This window comes from Rhinoderma darwinii, chromosome 4, assembly GCF_050947455.1.
Source record: "Rhinoderma darwinii isolate aRhiDar2 chromosome 4, aRhiDar2.hap1, whole genome shotgun sequence".
Classification (NCBI taxonomy): Eukaryota; Metazoa; Chordata; class Amphibia; order Anura; family Rhinodermatidae; genus Rhinoderma; species Rhinoderma darwinii.
In genome coordinates this window covers 57,055,650-57,079,912 of record NC_134690.1, presented here as the reverse complement: position 1 = coordinate 57,079,912, position 24,263 = coordinate 57,055,650, and positions in this window count along the sequence as shown.

The window sequence follows — 24,263 nt, the reverse complement described above, 5'->3', positions numbered from 1 at the left end:
CATTCTACTTTACTAGTGATAATATAGATTATACTTTGTTGGATCTCATGTAAATGACCTAAGATTGCACCTTCTGACTATCCCTGCCTACTGCCTGCCCCAACCTTTTGCCTGTGACACTTCACGAACCTCTGCCGCCTGCCATGACCATTTGCTTTACCAGCTGTGAGTGCCCGTCTGTCGCCTGCACTGATTTAGTCTGCTGTTTCTGTACCATTCTTAGCCGTCACCAAGGGAGACTACTCAGGGTGTAGCGACCTGAGGTTCCCCAGCAATGAAGTACAGATCCCTGTATAGGGGTTAAAGGGTGAATATCTGGGAATCCCTTAGATTTCGCTCCCTGGTTTAGCTCCACGTCACATCTCTTGGTGACACTGTGAGTTCACATCATCCTCTGCAGGCCCCGCAAAAGTCTCACTATCCAAGGGCCCTGTGACAGACCTATAGGTGGGTAACTACCCTGTAAGTCAATGTCCGACCCTTTACAGAGCCGTTGGCTTTTATCCCGTTACATGAAAGAAACCTAGATCAGATAATACAGTTGTGATTATATTATGATGATTATTATTATTATTATTAATAAATGTTATTACATTTTTTTGTCTCATTTTGTAAGAAAAATGTGCAATTGTTAATATATTTTTTTATTAAATCCTAGTTTATGCAGTTGACATTGTTAGTGCAATTCTTGAAAAGCTACAATAGGAAGGCAAGATTAAATAGAAAACGAGAGAGAGGATATATTGGATTGCTGCGGAAAGGTCTGAGCTGCTGTAGATTGAGCTGGCAGATAGGTGGGGAGGAAGAGCGGAGGAGAAAATTAACAAAGGAACAGGTGTAATGGAAAGTACATGGATGTGACTGGAAAGTACATTAGGTTTCTTATTGCAGTCAGCTGCAAATGGTCAAATGAATACAGGACTGCTAAATATTTGGCTGGAGATTGGCAAGCCATAGAATTATCTCCCAGTGACAGACTGGAGCATGAAATGAGTGGAAAATTATAGATACCAATTAGAAAGGTGTACTGTGTATTTATTTATGCACGTCTTTTAACTTACCTTTGCTTAAATAAAATGTTGCCATTTGAGAAACAAAACATTGGAACGTGGGTTTATGTAGCTGAATGCTTAGTTTAGGGCATTTCTTTAAAATAAAAAATAAATAAAGAATTCTCTGTATCCATATTATCAAGGTCATATGTAAAGATCTCTATACTCAGATAAATTCACTATATGGGGGGGGGGCTATTCACATAAGTTGTTTTTGTTGCGATTTTTGCCAAGATATTTGTAATTGCATCAGGACTGCACAATTCCAGCCTTTAGCATTTTTCACCTATCCACTGGATAGGCAAAAAATGCTAGAATGGTGGGAGTCCGACTGCTGGGACCCGCACCGAACGCCAGAACTGGGGACCCGGGACCCCGATCCTCCCAGTCGCAGTCCCAGAAGTCGGACTCCCACTGATCTAGCATTTTTCTCTTTTCCACTGGATAGGTGAAAAATACTGAAGGTTGGAATACCCTTTTAACTGAATGTAGGGGAAGGCCATACTAGTGAGAGGAATTGACTGATAAGAGAGGAAGAAATCATGTCCTTTTTAGCGAGGTTTTACTTTACCAAATCTATTCAGAAGATAGATCATTTTCGTTTACATATAGTGCATCATACTATCATAGTAGTACTAATGCTAGATGAGCATTATTCATACAACAGTAGTACCAATAATACTGCTGTCACACTTTATGGGGAGCCATAGTGTCTTGATAGCAGTGACAGCCATAACACAAAAAGTTACAGTGCCTTCCATTACAGTGACAACCACTTTGCTCCATAACAGTGATAGACAGTGTTCCCTATAATAGTGACAGCCATAGCGTCCCTTATACCAGTAACCGCTACAGAGCCTAATAACAGGTACAGCCATAATGTCCCCACAACAAAGACAGCCATAGTACCCTTACAAAAATGACAACCATATTGCCCCATAAAAGCCAAAGTGCCCCTGTAACAGTGCCAGCCATAACCCCCCCCCCCCCCATAAAAGGATCAGCCACAGTGCTGCAGTGACAGGGACAGCCATAGTGCCCCTTTACATTGACAGGCACCTTGCCCCCGAAACAGAAACTGCTACAATGACCTCATTACAGTGACAGCCACAGTGTCCTAAAAACAATAACAGTTACAGTGCCCCCATAACAGGTACAACCATATTGCCTACATAACACTGACAGCCACATTATCCTTCCACTAAAAACAGCCATAATGCCCATAGGAAAAGCTAAAGTGACCTCGTAATATCGACAGTCACAATGCCCCCATAACAGGGAAAACTACCTTGCACCTAAAACAGTAATTGCAACAATGGCCAAATAACAGACAGTCACAGTGACACTATAACACTAAAAGTCGCAGTGCTCTAATAACCTTAGTGTCAAATACGAATTGTTCATTATTCACTTAGAAACATGTTATTACAGTGGAAGTCTAACATGGGCCTAAGGGTCCTCTTAACATGGGCTGTGTAAACGAGCGCCGATCAATGAGACAGCTCATTGATCGGCGCTCCTTATCTCCATTTACAAGGAGCAATGCTTGAGGATGAGCGATCAATACTACGATCGCTCGTCCCCAGACAATTTCATCATGTTGGTGGCAAATCTCCCTGTTTACACTGGAGGATGAGCTGCCGACAACGATATATTATGCTGCATAAACAATACGATCAGTCAATGACCGAGCATTTGCTTGTTCATCGGCTGATCATCGCCCTGTTTACACTGGACAATGATCGGGAACGAGCATTTATATGAATACTCGTTTGCCCGATAATTGGCCCATGTAAAAGGTCCTTAACCCCATAATGACTGCCGATACGCCTTTTCACGGCGGTCATTAAGGGGATTATTCTAGACCGTCGCCTTTTCACGGCAGCCTAATAAACTACCGTGCTGGCTGGAGCTGGGGCTCGGCTGTCAGATGACAGCCGGGCTCCTGCTCCAATGGTAGCGATCGAAGTTTACTTTGATCCTGGCCGTTTAACCCCTAAAATGTCGTGGTCATTAGCGACCGCTGCATTTGAGTTGTTTACAGACGGAGGGAGCTCCATCTGTCACCCATCGGTGGCCCACAAATACAATTGCGGGCATCCGATCGGGTGCCATGGCAGCCGGGGCCCTAACATAGGCACGTCCTAATAGATGCCTGTCAGTATCATACTGACAGGCAATAATGCTCTGATATACGACGTATACCAAAGCATTATATCTGCGATCTAAAGATTGCATAGTGAAGTCCCTAGTGGGACTGAAGAAATAATGTGGAATAAAAATGAAATAAAGTTAGCATATTATTTAAACCGCAAGGTGAATGCCGTAAAAAAAAAAACGCAAAAAACAATGGAAAAATTGCTATTTGTTCCCATTCCTCCCTAAAAAATAATAATAAAAGGTTAATCAATAAGTCCCATGTACACCAAAATGGTAGCAATAAAGTCCTGCAAAAAACAAGCCCTCATATGGCGACATTGACAGAATAATAAAAAAGTTATGGCTCTTGGAAAGCGGTGATGCAAAATAAAATTATTTTAGTTCAAAAGTGTTTTTATTGTGCAAAAGTAGTAAAACATAAAAAGCCTATACATATGTGGTATCATCGTAATCTTACCGATCCATAGAATAAAGGTAGCATGTTATTTATGCCGCGCGGTAAACGGCGTAAATGTAAAATGCATATATTAATGGCTAAATTGCTGTTTTTTTTATACCTCCCCCAAAAAATGTCATTAGGGCCCAGAATGCAAGCAGGGGGAAGGGGTTAAACTGCAGTCTCTGGTTAATTGTGATTTCAGTATGGATATATTCTATACGGTATCAATTGCGTTCTATAAATCACAAGCCCCACAATGCCCTTCTGTGCCTGTAGCAGGAAGAACTGTCACAATGCCCAATCATGGAGAATAGAGAGACAGATAAGGCCCGGGCTACAGCTGTAAAACTGACAGTATGACTCTTGGTTGGGAAAGGGTTTGTGCACCATGCCTCGTATCATCAGTGCTATTATGGCGGATCATATTTCTACATAACCATTCCCATATCTGTAATCTGAGTGAGAGTAGACATTCTTATCATATGTTACCTTGCTAGAGGTCAGGAGCTGTTTCCGTCTTGTACACCTGGAGAAAATATATTACCAAGAATCCCATGAAATGGAATGGACTTTAAAAGATGAGGTAATAGAGACTATAACTAGATATGATGGCAGAAAATGATGACTTTATGTGAACGAAACCTGATTGTTGACAGGAGTTTTTATTTGAAGCATTATATCACCTTATCAAATGAACTTATACATTCACCTTATGTTAATGAGCTGATAACACATTTATTACAGCTGTAATGTGCAGGTGGACGAGTAAAGGTCTTGTGGGGAGAAATATGACATATTCAAAGTATGTGTGGGAACACTGCGGTCACATATTAACCGGGATATGTACTTAGGAATGCAATAATATCCCCCCCCCCCATCTCAAACACACAGAACTCCATACTATGAATCTGGCTATATCATGTCAACAAACATATAGTCAAATGGCGCATCGGCCATTGTAACGCAATAAACTGTTTAATATCATTAAACATCATCAGATTTACTTAGGGAGAGCTTCAGAGTTGTACATTTCATGAATGAAGATTTTTATTTATTTAAATATATTTTTATTGAGAAATACATAATAACATGTGAACACGGCATGCAATATAAAATTTTGCGGCACACAGGCCTATTAAAAGAAGTATTTATACACAATCAAAGACAATCCTAAATCAGATCTAGATAAGTAGAGAACTTGGTCATGTATGGCTTTATTAATAGTCTTCCTGTTATACCAAGTAGATGCATGTTCGATTGTTTCAGCCTTTTCCATCAGGGGCATTTCTCTTAAGTAACGTATAGACATAAACACAAATAAACCAACAATACAAAACAGGTGACTACCATGAGACCCTAGTAAAATAAGTGTATGTACTAGAAAGCTCAACTTCTGTATGTGAGATAGTAATAAATGTGAAGATTAGGTCAGAGGAGAGGGGGTCAGGGTATGACCATATAATGGGCTTTTAGTGAATTCCAGCCAATTCTTCCACGTTTGTAGCAATTTTACGTGTGTTCCACTCTCCCATCCCGCAAGTTCTTCCATTCTAAAAATCTGTCTAACCTTTTCCAGCCATTGAGGGATTGTAGGTGGGGACTCAGATTTCCATTGCAAGGGGATGAGAAGTTTGGCTGCTGTCAGCAAGTGGGTTACTAGCGAATGCTTAGTTGGTCTAAATGAAGTGTTGGGTAACCACAGCACCACCAGTTCGGGGGTGAGGCATATGTTCACCCCACATATTACATTAATAAGTCTCCTAACCTCAGACCAAAATTTCTTTAGGACTGAGCAGTGATACCATAAATGTGAGATAGTCCCCACATCTAATCCACACCTCCAACATAATTCGTTAGTGGTAAGCCGCCATTTATGGAGGAGCTGGGGGGTTCTATACCATCTCGTCAGCGTCTTAAATGAGTTCTCTTGGATCTTAACACAGTGGGAAAATCCATGCGAGTTGGACAGAACAGTAGAGACTTCAGAAGGGGTAAAGGTGGTGGAGAACTCCTTATATTTTAGAGAGAAGGCCTTTGGGTAAGTTTGGGAATAGCAAATAATGTTCTAGCCAATTAATATCCCTTAATGGTTGTGTATACCTTGTACAGAATTCTCTGCATACCTTATTGAATGCAAATTCATGTATGAATGAGATGGGGGTAGATTCTAGTGAAGTTAATAAGTCCGCTAGTTTCGGCAGGGCTGAGACATTTTGTAGAGTAGGATATACTAAGATTCGTTGTAAGTGGGACCAAGGAAAGTGAATCGGGGTAACTGCTGCTTTCAGGAAGGCCGGGAGGACCTTGAGAGGCATAAGTGGAGAGGGTCCCGTATCCGATTCTGGTTTTATAAGGAGGTGCTGCAACACCTCCACTGTGCCTTTCAGTGTGTCACTCAAATGACCTGCCTTTATCGGAACATTGGACCAAAGGTGTATGATCCCCTCCTCCCCAAGAATGTGTCGTTCAACGTGAGGCCACACAGGCTGCTGTGGGTGCACTAGCGTCAGCCATCTAGCTAGATGGTTAGCTCTATAGTAGGCCTGAACATCTGGTAATCTGCATCCCCCTTGCCGTCTGCCAAGTCGCATTTGAGCGTATGCAAGCCTAGGGTGAGCAGCATTCCATATAAACTTCGAGAATAAGCGGTGTATTTGGATAAAGAAGGATCTCGAAAGCCAAATAGGAATTGTCTGCATCACATACAAGATTTGCGGCATTATATAACATTTGAGAATGTTCTTTCTTCCCATCCAAGAGACATACGGGATTCTTAAGCCTGCAAGATGCAAACTAATTTTCCTATATAGCGTTTTATAGTTATACTCGAACAGCTTAGCAGGATCTGAGGGGATGCGGACACCTATATATGTTATGTCAGTTGAGTTCCAAGTGAAGGGTGTAGACAATTTAAGACGTTGGATTTTTTATTTTGGTGCCGTGATATTTAGAGCTACGGATTTTCCCAGATTAATCTTGAAATTTGAATTTTTTCCAAAGTCCTCCAGAATCGCAAGAATTACTGGAAAAGCTTGGAATGGGTTTGATATAAATAGAAGTAGGTAGTCTGCAAATGCTGCCGTTGAGTGAGTAACGTCCCCAATCTTAAGGCCCTGGACCTCGTGGGTCTGTATAAATTTCTGAATTAGAGGTTCTATAGTTAATACAAATAGAGATGGGGACAACGGGCAACTATGTCGTGTTCCATTGTAAATGTCAAAGGATGGTGAGAGGGTACCATTTATTTTGATCCTAGCGGATGGCTGATGGTGAAGCGTGAAGATGGCTCTGATAAAGGCGGGAGGAAAACCATATCTAATGAGAGTCGCTGTCATAAAGTCCCATGCAACACGATCGAACGCCTTTTCTGCATCAGTGCTGAGGAGAACTAGGGGAATTTTGTGTTTTTTTGCCCAAGATATTACATTAATTACCCTGGTAGTGTTAAATTTCCCTTCTCTTTGCGGTACAAAACCTGTCTGTTCTGGATTGATCAGTTTGGGGAGTAATAGATTTATGCGATGTGCCAGTAACTTTGCCCACCATTTGACGTCTGTGTTCAGGAGGGAAATGGGCCTATAGCTACCACATACCATAGGGTCCTTGCCTTCTTTTGGGATAACTGTGATATGCGCATTAAGCATTCATTTGGAGAGACCCTCTCCCTCCAATAATGAATTGCTAAGTTTCACAAAGTGCGGCAACAAAGTTGCAGCAAATGTTTTGTAATAAAATATGGGGAACCCATCAGGGCCAGGGCTCTTACCACTGGGTATGGAGGCAAGCACTTCCCTAACTTCTTGTTCTGTGAAAGGGGCCATCAAACCCTCCAAATCCGCCTCCTCTAATTTAGGTAAGGAGATGGAGTTAAGGAAAGATTCAATGGGGTCAGAGCGATTTCCCATATTTGAGGTTGGACCGCCAGTCTCCAAATTATAGAGAGAGGAATAGAATCTGTGGAACTCTGCCGCAATATCTTCCGTGGAGAGGACCACCTCACCTTTTTCTGTTTTTAGTTTGGTAATATAGGATTTATTATTTTGTTTTTTAAGCAGTCCTGACATAATTTTGGACCCCTTATCTCCATGAGCGTAATATTTAAATTTACATCGCTGGAGAGCCTTAGCAGCTTTAACATTCAGGAGATCCCTGAGATAATTTCTCAATTTCACGAGTTCAGGTTGAGATTTCTGTATAGCGGATTGTTTTCTAAGTGTTTCTAAGGCTGAAATTCTGTTCAATAGGGAGTTCATTGTGGCATCCCTGGCTTTTTTGAGTCTAGAACCTAGAGCAATAAACTCGCCTCTGACACAGGCTTTGTGAGCCTCCCATATGATCGGAACAGGGGTCTCCGGAATGTTGTTAAAGTGAAAATACTCCTGAAGTTTGCTTTCTATCTTTAAAATATCATCTGGAGAGCCCAACAACGTTTCATTTAGTGACCAGTTCAACGTTTTTCTAGTGAGAGACAAAATAGATAAGGACATGGAGATTAGCGCGTGATCAGATATTAGTATGGACCCTATATCTGAGGCAGTAACGTCGCCGAGGTGTCTGTTAGAGATATATTTGCGATCTAATCTGTGGTATGTCCTGTGTACTGTGGAATAGTATGTGAAATCTTTTGTGTCAGGATGGGCTACTCTCCATGCATCGACGAGCGAGAGGTCAGTTAGTGCCCTCTTCATTGTCCTGAGCGCTTTGTTGGATATAGCCGAAGTTTTGGAAGTAGTATCTATGTTGTGTTCTAAGACACAGTTGAAATCCCCTCCCAGAACCAGAATTCCTTCTTTAAAAATTTGTATCTTATTTAAAGTACTAGTTAACCATTTAGCTTGATTTCTGTTAGGAGCATAGATGTTGGCTAAAGTGATCATTGTATTCCCTATTGTCCCTTTAATAAATACATATCTAGCAGCAGGATCGATTTGTTGAGCTATCAAGGTGAATGGAACCGATCTACTAATGGCAATGCTGACTCCTCTCGATGCAGAGGAGTGTGTGCTGTGAAACCACTGTGAGAATGAGGTGTGGGTTAGTGAGGGTGTGTGTGTGTGTCTGAAATGGGTTTCTTGCAGGAATAGAATGTCTGATCAAGCTTTCCTGGTTATAGCAAATACTTGGCTGCGTTTTTGAGAAGTATTAAGCCCTCTTGCATTCAATGACACAATATTGACCTCAGCCATATTTACAGATGTCTAATGGAGGAATGATAATGTAAAGGAGCTCATTAGGTGTCACCACAACTTCAAACTTAAAACAAATTGTATGAAAAAAAGAAACATTGCAGATTTTGTAAAACATTTCGCATAAGAACCGGGCTGAAAGGTCTGAGATCTCGCAGGTCCCAGCTCCCATGGGTAGGAAATTAGTTCTGGATACGATTGTACATATCACCGTACTCAGATACACAATACAAGATGGATTTAACCAATCCATTCTGTAGGGAGAAAAGAATATAAAAGAAAAAGAAAAAGAGACGCACTTTCTGTTAATAGCTACAAAAAACTGATAGTACCGTTCTAATATAACTCTTAAAAGGATACACAAGATGCTAATTGGAAGCCTCCAATCATACAACAATAATTCTTCTGTTGCAAGAAAACAGAGGCCCATTCAAGGCAAATACACCTCCAAAACCATTCTTCGGATTTCTAAGTCCCAAAAATTCAGGTGGGGGTCCTCCTCGGGGACTTCGCCTTGGTTTGTAGGGTCCACTTCTCTGGAGGCGGTAATTCTGGGAACGTAGCAGGCAGGTGGACCGGCAGCCACGATGGTATATCCACCGGGGTGACTCGTAGCACAGTCCAGATTTTGTGTAGGTCTTCCGGTTGCCTCACCACTAGAGGTTTACCATTATCCATCACAGAAAGTCCAAAGGGATATAGCCATCTGTAGGGGATGTGACGATCTCTCAGAATGTCTGTGAGCGGCTTCAGAATCCGCCTTTTGTTTAGAGTGCTTGCTGCTACATCTTGGAAAAACAAGATTTTACAGTTGTCATAGTAAATTCCTTGAGAGTCCCTGGCCCTCTGTAAAAGGGCAGCTGTATCAACAAAACTCAAGAGCCCACACACAACATCTCTCGGTGGTTCTCCTGGTGCAGGTTTAGGCCTAAGTGCTCTGTGTATGCGCTCGATAACCACTTGGGAGGCTCGTTGCACCCCCAGTAGATCTGCGAAAATTGATGCGGCTGCTGCTCTCAAAGGCTCCGGTGCCACACTCTCCGGCATCGCCCTGAGCCTAATGTTCTTCCTCCTGTTACGGTTCTCCTGATCCTCCAGCTGAAGAGATGCAGTATTTAGATGTTCCTGTTGGGAAATAACCGTCTATTGTGTCACTGCGCTGTGAGACAATAAAGCAGTATGGACATTTTCCAACTCGTCTACTCTGTGGCCAATGTGTTTTACGTTCATTTTGATATCAGAGAGTTCTTTCAGCACTGGTGATAAGGCTTGTGCTAAACATTTCTTGAGAAAGGCTCTAGAGATATGGCATGCATCCGATTCATCATATGTGGTAGGCTGAGCTGTACTGCTCTCTCTATCCGAATCACCATCTTGCGACATTTCAGTATCTTCTTCATGTGCGGATAAGTGACTCCCGGCAGAGGAGGAGGCAGAGTGCTTTTTGTTAAAGAAACTGTCAACTTCATGTTGACTTTTGTGCTTTTTAGGTGTGTGTTGTACGTCCTTGAGCTTATCTTTGCCCGTTTTCACCATCTTGTATTAGTTTGTGGTACCAAAGAAAAAAAAAGAAAGTGCGTGTCTCTCCAGTGGTAGTTACATGTAGCTCATTCAGAACAGCGCTTACAGCTTCCCAACTACCTCCCTAGCAATGGAGGGGAGGGGGTCGCCCAGCAAAAAATGTGTAATTGAAGTCCAGATGACTGCAGTATATGGCAGATCAGTGATAGAACATATACACTAGGTATGCTCCCAGCGATAAAATATTAGAGCGTTGCTCTCTTAGGTAGTGTTATATTATGAAGCTTGGGGGTATGATTGGCACTTACTCTGAAGTCTATGGACGCTTGTCTGCAGGTTCAGGCCTAGGCCTAGTCTCCCCAGACTTCACAGTGAGGCTCCAACTGCCAGTAAGACCCAGGCAGATATATCTAATGTGGATCTATCAGATCGGCATCAGCGTCCTTAAGGTAGCTGCATCTGCTTAATGTACACTCATTGGTACCTTATACCACTCCTCTGGTCTCTCCGATCCGTCTCGCCGGAAATCCAGGCCCCGGTCTAACACGAGGCAAGGCCTCACTTGCTCCTCCGTCAGGAATCGCAGAGAAATCGCCGAAAATGGATCTGAGCGGGTGCCCGGTCGTCCCCGCGTCAGCAGGGAAGAAAGGCAGAACGGTTTCAGCTCGATCAGAGCTATATTATCCGGCAGATGAAGCAGGGTAAGTCCTCTTTCGGCGGAGCTCACCAGAGTTGCGTCCGGTCACTGCAGCGCCCAAGCCATGCCCCCATGAATGAATATTTTTGACCATTATTCGACCCAGTAAAGTAGAAGAAAACACGCGATCTGATACATGATGCATCGGGGGAAAGACTGAAGTAAAGCTCACACGTTGCGCCATTTATGAAGCTCCCTGCGCCACTTAGGGAGAGCTTCAAAGTTGTACATTTTGTAATTTACTCTCTGCATGCGGCTCCCTCGGTCTCCAGGACATCAAGAGTTACTCGCTCGGGCGTCGCCTGGCAGACTGAGGCAGTCTGCAGCCAATAGGAGCTCAGGAGCGTCAGGCCAATCAAAGCCTGGCTGATGTTCCTGAGCTCCCGCCCTCTCCTTATTTAGCTAAGCCTGGGACAGTATAGGGAACGCCGCCCAGTTGTCCGCCGTCGTTTAGGTCGGGTCGTACAAGTAGGTAGGGACAGAAGTTTCGGAAGAACAGGGACCTCACTGTTTACTGTGTATTTGTACATGACACATTTCATAAATTTAGTTTTTTTACAACTATTCGACTTATATAACCGATAAATGAACAAGACAAATACGTGTATACAAAAAGTACAAAAAGAGGAGAAAGGAATGAACCCTAATGGAAGGTGGTAAGGCTGAGATTTTCAGGGATGATTTGCAATTCCAAACCAAGCCTACAGACAAGAGTGGCGCTGTTTCAGGGAGAAAAAGCATCTTCTAATCAAATAAAAGCCCTGTAGCTCAGAATTGTAATCTGGCTCTACTTGTTTTTTTTTATTGCAGGTCAACAATGCAAAATGATAAGAAAAGAGAAAAAAAAATCATACTGCAAGCATTTTACAATTAATTTCTAGCCCAACCCCAAATCCCGCTGATCCCGTGTGCTTTAGATATTTCTTTTTTTTCTTTTTTTTTCCTCTGGAAAAGCAATATTCCACCGCGCAAAAATATCTTGGAATGTTATTCCATAACATTGCTTTAAAAAATGTCCCCACTTCTGGAGGAGAATATTCCCATCTGGTCTCCTTTCAGCGCCTACTTCCGTCCTCATAATATTTTTTAGGTGATCAGTTATCATTTCCTTTAATGGGGGTTGAAGTTTGATCCATTTTGTTAATATTGCTTTTTTGGCTGCCAAAACCACCAATGGATCAAAACCATCTTACCAGCTATTATCGGATTTTCATGAAAGTGAAAAAAAAAGAGCCACATATCTAGTGTGATTCTAATTCCTGCAGCCAACTGAATTATCTCTTCTGCATCTCTAATAAAGGGCTGAATCATACTACAACTCCAGGAACTGTGGAATAGAGGAGATTTCAATTCTTCACATTTCAGGCATTCAATTCTTATAGTCAACTAAGTATTTTTCTAGCGGAATACTAAAATCATAAAAAAGCATATTTATTATGAAGAATTGCATTTCTCGCCATTTTTCTGAGATTATAACTTTTCTAACCGACCTATTTCCTTTCTGAATTCTTTGCATAATCTCCTGTATTGGCAAAACTGACTGTACCTATTTCCCTACACCATCCTTTAGCCGAGCTATCTTCCCCTTTAGGGTATGTGCACACATAGTGTTTTCAGACGTTTTTCGAGCCATAAACGTCCCGAAAAATGGCTGAAAAATCGGAAGCAGAACGACTACAAACATCTGCCCATTGATTTCAATGGGAAATACAGTGTTTTGTTCCGACGGGACGTTTTTTACACGGCTGTTTTTAAAAACGGCCGCTTAAAAAAACACCCACAAAAAAGAAGTGCATGCCACTTCTGGAGAAGTATTTGGAGCCATTTTTCATTGACTCTATAGAAAAACAGCTACAAAAACGTCCGTGAAAAACGCAAGTTTGCTTAAAAACGGCTGAAATTCAGGAGCTGTTTTCCCTTGAAAACAGCTCCGTATTTTCAGACATTTTTGATTTTGTGTGTGCACATACCCTTAATCTGTTCATTCTTTTTGAAATTAGCATAGATCTTTGCCAATGAGCGTAAGGTCCCATAAATAGTAAGCCCTTATTCACACGACAGGCTTTCCCGGTCGGGTGACGGCCGTTCATAAATGGAGCTATTCACACGACCGATTTTTTGACGGCCCGGGAAACCTGGCCGCCAAAAAATGGGACATGCCCTATTTTCAGCCGTTTACCCGGCCACCCGGCTCCCATAGAAGTCTATGGGGCCGGGTAATACACGGCCATCACCGGAATGTGTCCCGAGTGATGGCCATGTATTCCGGCGCTCGCGCTCTCTCTCCTCCTCCTCCTCCTCCTCACAGTGCAGAGTGCATGTGAGGAGGAGGAGGGTCTTTTTACGCTCCCTGTAGAAGTCGGAATATCCAATCCCCGGCCGGGGATTGGGGATTCCGCTACAGGAGAAGTGATTGACTACACTGTCCATATATTGACACAGCGACATCACTCACTTCTGAAGCGGAATCCCCGACACCTTGGCCGGGGATTCCACTACAGGAGAAGTGAGTGACTACGCTGTCCATATATGGACACAGCGACGTCACTCACTTCTGAAGCGGAATCCCCGACCCCGTGGCCGGGGATTCCGCTACAGGAGAAGTGAGTGATTACGCTTTCCATATATATCGACACAGTGACGTCACTCACTTCAGAAGCGGAATCCCCGACCCTGTGGCTGGGGATTCTTCTCCATCAGAAGTCAGTGACTAAACTGTCCATATATGGACATTGAAGTCAGTGACTTCTCCTGGAAGGGGGGGGGGATGGGTGCAACATACTGGGGGCTGTGTGACATTACCTACAGGGGGCTGGGTGACATTACCTACAGGGGCAGGGTTGCATTACCTACAGGGGGAAGGGTGGCATTGCCAACAGGGGCCTGGGTGGAATTACCAACAGGGGGCTGTGTGGCATTACCTACTGGGGACTGGGTGACATTACCTACAGGGGGCAGGGTGGCATTACCTACAGGGGGCAGGGTGGCATTACCTACAGGGGGCAGGGTGGCATTGCCAACAGGGGTCTGGGTGGCATTACCTACAGGGGACTGGGAGACATTACCTACATGGGCAGGGTGGCATTACCTACAGGGGGCAGGGTGGCATTACCTACAGGGGGCAGGGTGGCATTACCAACAGGGGGCTGGGTGGAATTACCAACAGGGGGCTGTGTGGCATTACCTACAGGGGGCTGTGTGGCATTACCTACAGGGGGCAGGGTGGCATTGCCAACAGGGGGCTGGGTGTAATTACCAACAGGGGGCTGTGTGGCATTACCTACAGGGGGCTGTGTGGCATTACCTACAGGGGGCTGTGTGGCATTACCTACAGGGGACTTGGTGGCATTACCTACAGGGGGCAGGGTGGCATTACCAACAGAGGGCTGGGTGGCATTACCTACAGGGGACTGGGTGACATTACCTACAGGGGGCTGGGTGGCATTACCTACAGGGGGCAGGGTGGCATTACCTACAGGGGGCAGTGTGGCATTGCCAACAGGGGGCTGGGTGGAATTACCAACAGGGGGCTGTGTGGCATTACCTACAGGGGGCACGGTGGCATTGCCAACAGGGGGCTGGGTGGAATTACCAACAGGGGGCTGTGTGGCATTACCCACAGGGGGCTGTGTGGCATTACCTACAGGGGACTTGGTGGCATTACCTACAGGGGACTTGGTGGCATTACATGCAGGGAGATGGGTGGCATTACCTACAAGGGGCAGGGTGGCATTACCTACAGGGGACAGGGTGGCATTACCTGCAGGGGGCTGGGTGGCATTACCTGCAGGGGGATGGGTGGCATTAACTGCAGGGGGCTGGGTGGCATTACCAACAGGGGGCTGGGTGGCATTACCAACAGGGGGCTGGGTGGCATTACCTACAGGGTGCTGTGTGGCATTACCTACAGAGGGCTGTGTGTGGCAACAAATTTAATTGAAATTCATCCGATTTTAAAACGGACAGGGAAAAAAACAGATGCAAAACGTGTCAAAATCGGCCGTTAAAAACGGCAACACGGCCCGGAACGGAATCGGAACAAATGCAAAACGGATGCAAACTGGCCGGGAAAAACGGCCCAAAACGGCCGATTTTATCGGCCGACACTCGGACCCTGTCGTGTGAATGAGGTGTAAGGGATTCAGAGGGATCAGTTTGAATCTATTCGCCCTTCTGTCTTTTGTTTCACCAGAACTCAGTCACTTGTTTATTTGTGAAGTAGTGTTCTTGAAAACTGAAAGTGGTGACACTAATTCCCCTTCTAACTGTCCATTTACAAATGTATCTTTTTTGTGGATCCAGTCTACGAAAAATCTAGCTACACAGGCCATGTTATATTTTTTTACATTTCGGAAACCCAGTCTTCCCCTTTCTTTAGCCATCATCCGCCTTCTCAGTGCCATGCGTGATCTTTTATTTTTCCATATGAATTATTTAAGTGTTTTTCAATTTGGAGAACATCTTTCGATATTAATATTAATAGAAGTATTTGCATGGGAAAAAGCAGGCGTGTAAAGCTTACCATCTTTATAAGTTGTATTCTTTCGAACAACGTGATCGGAAGATCTTTCCATTTGTGTAGTTCTTCTTTGATCTTCTCTATTCCCCCACCTGTATTGAAATCATAGATCTCCTGTTTTGAATGCGCTATTTCTATGCCTAGATATGTAAAGGTCAGCTTCTACCCTCCCATGCTTCTTAAAAAGAATATCTCACTTTTTGATCTATTTATCTTATATCCTGATCGGATCTCGAAGTCATCCAATATTTCCAGGACATTTAACATGGGGTGCCTAGGATCTGACAGAAAGATCAAATGATCGGCGGCAAACAGACTAGTTTCAACATCCTGTTTATTCATTTTTATACCTCTAATTGATATTTGATTTTCTATGAATCTGGATAGAGGTTCGAATGACACATTAAATAGAAGAGGGGACAAGGGACACCCCTCTCTCGTCCCTCTCCCCAGCTCGATTGCTTCAGATATTTTTCCAGCAATTACTACTCTAGCTTTCGGTTGCCTGTATATCAACAAAATAACCCCCAAATCCCATTCTATTTAACACTGCGAACAGCCAGGGCCATTAGACATAGTCAAAGGCCTTTTTTTGCGTCAACCACGAGTATGGCCGGGTCTATGTCTCCATTTGCTTTCTTATTAATCCAATCCATCACTGCCAGGACTTTTCTAATACTTTTTACTATTGTCCTACCTTTAATAAACCCATTTTGGTTTGGTGTAATTAGATTTGCCATAATTTCAGCCAGTCTATCCGCTGAGATTTTGCTCATAAATTTTATGTCTTGGTTAATCAAGGAGATAGGTCTATATGACCCTGGCAGCAGTGAAACTTTCCCTTTTTTTTTTACAAAGACCCTAATGTAAGCTGTTTCACTGGATTTCTCTTTTTCTGCATAATAGCATTGAACAGGTCCCTCAGATCGATTTTAATATCTTCTTTTAGTAATTTAAAGGGAATGTGATGCTAGAAAAAAATTTATTCTTTTTTTAGTTAAACAATTAGTGTATAGGTGATTAAACATTGTTCTAATTTTTTACATTTTTTTCACGAGTCAGGAAATATTATAAATTAGATTCTAATTTATAATATTTCCCAGTGCTGGTCACTAGATGGAGCAATTCCAAAAATTGCAGCATTGCATGTGGTAAAGCAACCACATTGCTTTATGCTGCAAAATTTGAGAAAACTCACTCGCTCTAGTGAGGTCTCAGAATCCCCCCCTCCTTTATCCTGGCTAGTGCCGGGAGAGACTAGGGGATTGAACGGTCAAACCTCCTACACTGTGTGTCGCCATTTTTTGAGCTAACACACAGTGTAGTAGGTTTACATACACTAGTAAACACACAGTAAAACACTTACATACACAGAAATAACTTACCTGCTCCAGTCGCCGCTGTTCCCGCCGGTCCGTCCGCTCCGTCTGCTACCGCAGCTCCAAGTGCACAAGTCCGGAAGCCGCGACCGGAAGTAGTAATCTTACTGTCCGGCCGCAACTTCCGGTCTACAGGAAAATGGCGCCGGACGGCGCACAGTTCAACTTGGACTGTGTGGGAGCGGCGCATGCGCCGTTCCCACACAGGCGGCGTACAGCATAGTGGATGGAACGGGCCCCATTCGCATTCACTATGGGACTGTAGCTGCCATATTCCATGTCTGTAATCGTTAATCGACACATACAGAAATGGAAAAAAAAATGGCAGCCCCCATAGGGAAGAAAAAGTTCAAAAATAAAAAAAAGTAAAACAAAAACACACAAATAAATATAAACGTTTTTAATAAAACACTAAAATCAAACTGATGTAAAAAAATTTTTTTTTCGTGACACTGATCCTTTAAAAAATTCACTAACGTAGCCATCCAGGCCTGGAGCTTTATTTCTGCTTGACTGTCCAATGACCCTGGCTATTTCATCTATCGTTATTGGCCTATTAAGTTCACTTTGCTATTCTTCCTTTAACGTAGAAATATCTATATTTTCCAAGTATTTATCATTTGGGTCCATATTACTTTGTCCCGATTTATACATATCTTTATAGAACTCAAAAATTACCTGGTTGATTTTTTTTTATTTCAGTACATCTATTTACGCTTTGATCCTGAATGGCATGTATATTCTTATTTTCATTAGCATCCTTTAATGAATTAGAGAGATTTGGAAGTAGTATTCCATGTTTGATGGCAAACTTGAAACGTTTGACCTCCTGATTACAATAAAACACCTGATTTTTTTGTAACTAAATTTTGTTGATTTCCTGGGTTCTAATAATTTTGTCTCGGTTTTTCTGGGATAGATGTTTTTTATATTCGTTATAGGCTATTCTGTACCTTTCACTTGCCTGCCAATATCTTTCCTTCATTTTTTTTTCGGTATCCTCTGGTGTAAGATATTATATGTCCCCTCAACACGGCTTCAGCTGCTTCCCAGAATAACACTCCATAACATACTGTGCCCATCCCTTCTGCACTGTTTCCACAGACTGAGCGTCCTTTATCAGCTGTGTGGGAAATCTCCACATATAGGTCTCATATATTTCACCTACAATACCGTTCAGTGATATACTGATTGGAGAGTGATCAGAGATCACTCTATCATATATCATAGCTTGTATAGTTACATTTAATAAATGACCAGTGGTTAGTAAATCTATCCTGGACATGGATCCATGGACAGGGGAATAGAAGGTATAGTCTCTTTCGGTCGGGTTCATCAGTCGCCATACATCTACCAGATTCGTTAAATGTAAAAAGTCCCCCACTGCGTTTTGATATTTGCCGTTACTTTGCCCTGTCCTATCTTCCATGTAGTTTATCACTTCATTAAAACCTCCACCAATTACCCTAAAGGGGTGTATTTCCTCTGTTGGTCTTAGAGCAAGAACTTCATTTGATTAATGTTTGGGGCATAGACACTCTAGATACATAATTCCTTTCTCTCAAATTTCAGCACCACTCTGGCCATTCTGCCCTCCTCATCTCTCCATGATGACATTAGTTGACATTTAAGATTTTTGTGAATGAGGATAAGTAGCTTTTTTTTCCTATAGAAGGGGAACCAAAAACCTGGCCCACCAAAATTCTTCTCATTTTTTCAATTTAATTTTGGAAAAGATGTGTTTCTTGCAAAAGAGCTATATGCGCACGTAATTTTTTAAAATTTCTCAAAATGTTTTCCCACTTAGCTGGAGTACTGATCCCCTTATGGTTCCAAGATATTATATTAAGCTCAGATCTCATTCTTTAGTATATAGCATAGGGTTACATTCCAATGTGTTAGCAAAAGGGACCCCTACACCCTTGGGGTTCCATTTCCACCCACCCCTCAACCCCCTCATTCTTCTTTTATGTCGACTTACAACCTCCCATGACATAGTAAGTTGTTTTCTCAGCCATTGTCTCCTGCCTAACCCACTCTTGCCACCTCCTCCACCCATCTTATACACTTAGGGGGGATTCACACGAGCGTGTATTCGGTCCGTGCGGGCCGCGTGGTTTTCACGCGGCACGCATGGACCAATACAAGGCTATGGGGCAGTACAGACAGTCCGTGCTTTTTGCGCAGCGTTTGTCTGCTGCGCAAAAAGCGTGACAGGTTCAATAACGCTGCGTATTTCGCGCATCACGCACCCATTGAAGTCAATGGGTGCGTGAAAACCACGCAGGTTGCACGGAAGCACTTCCGTGCGAACCGACTGAAACAGCGCACCAGCTGTCAAAAGGATGAATGTAAACAGAAAAGCACCACGTGCTTTTCTGTTTCCGAACATCCAAACGGAGTGTCTTTGCGATGAGCGAAGCCGGACAAGCGAACCGAACTTCACCGGGTTCGGCCGAACTCGTTTTGGCCAAACCCGGCAAAAAAATTATCGGTACGCGACGTCAGGAGATAGTCACTGTCCATGGTGCTGAAAGAGTTAAACTGTTTCAGCACCATGGACAGTGACTTCCGATCCCAATATACATGAACCTGTAGAAAAAAAACGAAGTTCTGACTTACCGATAACTCCCGGCGTCTTCCTCCAGTCTGACCTCCCGGGATGACAATTCAGTCCAAGTGACAGCTCCAGCCAATCACAGGCCAAGCACAGGCTGCAGCGGTCACATGGACTGGCGCGTCATCCAGGGAGGTGGGGCCCGATGTCGAGAGGCACGTCACCAAGGACGCGTCACCAAGGACGCGTCACCAAGGCAACGGCCGGGAAGTTCTCGGTAAGTACGAACTTTTTCTTTTTTTTCCAACAGGTTTTTCGATATTGTGTTCGGCATTCACTGTCGAGGGTGCTGAAAGAGTTAGCTCTTTCAGCACCTTGGACAGTGACGGGCGTCGACTAGCCTCATCTCTATGATGGCGGCTGCGCGAAAATCACGCAGCCGCGCATCAGACACGGATGACACACGCAGCTGTCAAATGGTTTTTTCGTGCGCAAAACGCAGCGTTGTTTGCGCGCGCAAAAACGCAACGTCCGTCTGTATCTCCCCTTATTCTTATACGCATTAGCAATAAGTATATATTGTTGATTTATTTATAATTTTTTCCTCTTTTTTTTGTGTCTCTTATATTACAAGTATAGACTGTACTATGCTATGCTCCACTTTTTGTTTTATTTTATATATAGGTGTCATGGTGTAGCGTTCATATACGCAGTTTTTTTTTAACTGTGAGAATAGACATATATTTATGTATATATTGACTTGTGCGTGCTCATAATTTTTACTTTGTCCTTGTTGTTATTTTACTTTCCCCTGACGAGCATGTGTGTATATGGCTTCCTTTAGTGTAAAATACCTAAATAAAATATATTTTTTCTTAAATCTGTGTTTAACTCCTATATAACATTCAATACCCACATTTCACTATATTTCCCCCATATATTGCCCTCTAATATGTTGTGATGTACGTCAGGGTGGCCAGTGTCTTAGTGCACGGGGACGTACAGCTACTGCGCAGTTCCCGATGCACACTGTCGGTGATAGTGTGCATCGGGAACCGGGAGGCCAGCTGTTCCTGACAGCTGACACTCCACTGTATGCCGATCAGTGGCTTATTTCTGCTGATTTAGGCAATTAACCCCTTAATTGCGGTGATTGATGGAAATCGCCGCATTTTAGAGGTTTCTAGCACATCGGCATACCTCACAATGAAATTGTGAGGTTTGCAGATGGCTAGCATGGCGACCGAAGGCCAAGTAATGGCCTCCGTGTCTGCCATGTACGGAAGCCTATCAGAACCAGCCTCCTGATAGACTTCCTGTCAGAGTAAATTGACCAGTTAAATGTAGAGCTGGATTGTTGGATCTCCGCATGTAGGGTTTTTGTAGCACATCAGCAACCCCCATGCTATTGTGGGGGCTGCTGATGCTTGATATGGCACCCGGGGTCCAGACAACAGCCTCAGGGTCTGCCATGTATGCAAGCCTTTGAGGACCAGCCTCTGCTGGTCCTCGTAGACCAGGGGTCTCAAGCACGCGGCCCGCATGCGGCCCCTGGGGCTGTCATCTGCGGCCCGCGGGACACAGAGCCGCTAGTATCGGCTCTGCTCCGAGACTCTGGAATTCCCTGACATCGCTGTCCACATATGAACAGCGATGTCTGGGGCTTCCCTAGAGCTGGAGTCCCGGGCAGAGCGCTAGTACAGGCTCTGCTCCGGGACTCTGTGGAATTCCCTGACATCGCTGCCCATATATAGACAGTGTGTCAGGGTCTTCCCCAGAGCGGAGCAGAGCGCTGGTGTCGGCTCTGGTCCTGGACTCTGTGGAATTCCCTGACATCGCTGTCCACATATGAACAGCGATGTCTGGGGCTTCCCCAGAGCCGGAGTCCCGAGCAGAGCGCTGGTGTCGGCTCTGCTCCGGGACTCTGTGGAATTCCCTGACATCGCTGTCCACATATGAACAGTGATGTCTGGGGCTTCCCCAGAGCCGGAGTCCCGAGCAGAGCGCTGGTGTCGGCTTTGCTCCGGGACTCTGTGGAATTCCCTGACATCACTGCCCATATGTGGACAGTGTGTCAGGGTCTTCCCCAGAGCGGAGCAGAGCGCTGGTGTCGGCTCTGCTCCTGGACTCTGTGGAATTCCCTGACATCGCTGTCCACATATGAACAGTGATGTCTGGCGCTTCCCCAGAGCCTGAGTCCCGAGCAGAGCGCTGGTGTCGGCTCTGCTCCGGGACTCTGTGGAATTCCCTGACATCGCTACCCATATGTGGACAGTGTGTCAGGGTCTTCCCCAGAGCGGAGTCCCGGGCAGAGCTCTATTATCGGCTCTGCTCCGGGACTCTGGGGAAGCCTCTGACATCGCTGTCCATACATCGACAATGATGTCAGGGGCTTCCCCAGAGCAGGAGTCCCAGTGATGTCAGGAGCCCAGCTGGAGTCCCAGGAAGAGCCTACTAGCGCTCTGCCCGGGACTCCAGCTCTGGGGTTGCCCCTGACATCTCTGTCTATATATGGACAGTGATGTCAGGAGCAGAGCTGGAATCCCAGGCAGAGTGCCAGAAGCGGCTCTGCTCCGGGACGCCAGCTCTAGGCAAGCCCCTGACGGCACTGTGGCAGCATCTGCGGAGGGCACTGCGGCAGCATCAACGGAGGGCACACTGCGGCAGCATCAACGGAGCGCACACTGCGGCAGCATCAACGGAGGGCACACTACGGCAGCATCAACGGACGGCACACTGCGGCAGCATCTACGGAGGGCACACTGCGGCAGCATCTACGGAGGGCACACTGCAGCAGCATCTACGGAGGGCACACTGCGGCAGCATCTACGGAGGGCACACTGCGGCAGCATCTACGGAGGGCTCTGCGGCAGCATCTGCGGAGGGCTCTGCGGCAGCATCTTCGGAGGACTCTGCGGCAGCATCTACGGAGGACTCTGCGGCAGCATCTGCGGAGGACTCTGCGGCAGCATCTACGGAGGACTCTGTGGCAGCATCTACGGAGGACTCTGCGGCAGCATCTACGGAGGACTCTGCGGCAGCATCTGCATTTAGCGACACTTAAACTGGAAAGCTGGATTGTTGAAACAAGCACGTGGAGAAATATCTCAAATTTTAAACCTAGCGGTAATATTATAGTAATATAGTGTTATAGTAGTTCAAATAACTAATTGATTAACAATAATTTTGTATTGTATCAAATTTGAAAGTAATGCGGGCCGTCAACTTCCCATTTTTTCTATATGCGGCCCACTTACCCGGCCGAGTTTGAGACCCCTGTCGTAGACTAACTGTCAGAGTGACTGTGACGTCACACTGACACTTGGAATACGTTACACTACCTAGGTAGTGTAATGTATTCTAGCAGCGATCAGTGCTGCAGGTAAAAAAAGAAAGTGTAAAAAGTAAAGAAAAAAAGTAAAAAAAAGTTAATTAAAATGTTTTACAAAAGTGTAAAAATAAAAGATTTTTATTAACTTTTAAGAAATCTCTTATTATAGGAAAAAAATGAAAACTTTAAAAAACAGTACACATATTTGGTATCATCGCGTTCATAACGACGCAATCTATAAAACGATAATGTTATTTTTACCACACGTGAACGCCGCAAAAAAAAACAAACTAAAAACCATGCCACAATCACTATTTTTTGGTCACTACCCCTCCAAAAATATAGAATAAAAAGTGATCAAAAAGTCGCATGTACCCGAAAATAGTACCAATAAAAACGACAACTCGTCCCGTAAAAAACAAGCCCTTACACCGCCTTTGTGACTGAAAAATAAAAAAGTTACGGCTCTCAGAATATGGTGACACAGAAAAGAAATTATTTTATAAAGAAGTGATTTTATTGTGCAAACGCTGCAAAACATAAAAAAACTATATTCAAATGGGATCGCCGTAATCGTAGCTACCCGCAGAATAAAGTAAAATTGTCATTTATAGCGCATTATGAATGCCGTAAGAAATAAAGAATTTAAAACGCCAAAATCACTGTTTTTTGGTCACCAAAGCTCTAAATAAAATGTAATGTATGTAGCAAAAAATGGTACCAATAAAAACTACAGCTCGTCCTGCCAAAAATAAGCCCCCACACCGCTCAATTCATGGAAAAAAAAAAAAGTTATGGCTCTCAGAATGTGTTGATACAAAACAATTTTTTTGTTTAACAAATTTTTCTTTGTAAAAGTAGTCAAATATAAAAAAAATATATATGCATTTGGTATCACTGTAATCGACCCGCAGAATAAAGTTAAGTTGTCGTTTTTACCGCACGGTGAAAGTGGTATAACGAAACCCAAAAAGCATTGCAGGAATCACAGTTTTTTCCAATTTCACCCCGCAAAGAATTTTATTTTCGGTTTCCCAGTACATAATATGGTACTTTAAATGGTGTCAATAGAAACAACAATTCTTCCCGCAAAAAAAATAAGCCCTCACACCACTCTATTCATGGAAAAATTAAAAGTTATGGCGTTTGGAAGGCGTGGAGTGAAAAACTAAAATGGAAAAGCAAAAAAGGATCAGTCCTGCAAAGGTTAATTAATTTCTATTAAAAAAAATTAATTATTACCACGTGTGGGGTATTGTCGTACTCGGGAGAGATTGCGTTACAAATTTAGGGCAACTTTTTCTCCTTTATCCCTTGTGAAAATGAAAAAAATTAAACATTTTAGTGGACAAAAATGTTTATATTCATTTTCACGGCCTAATTCTACTAAGTTCTGCAAAAACCCTGTGTGGTATAAATGCT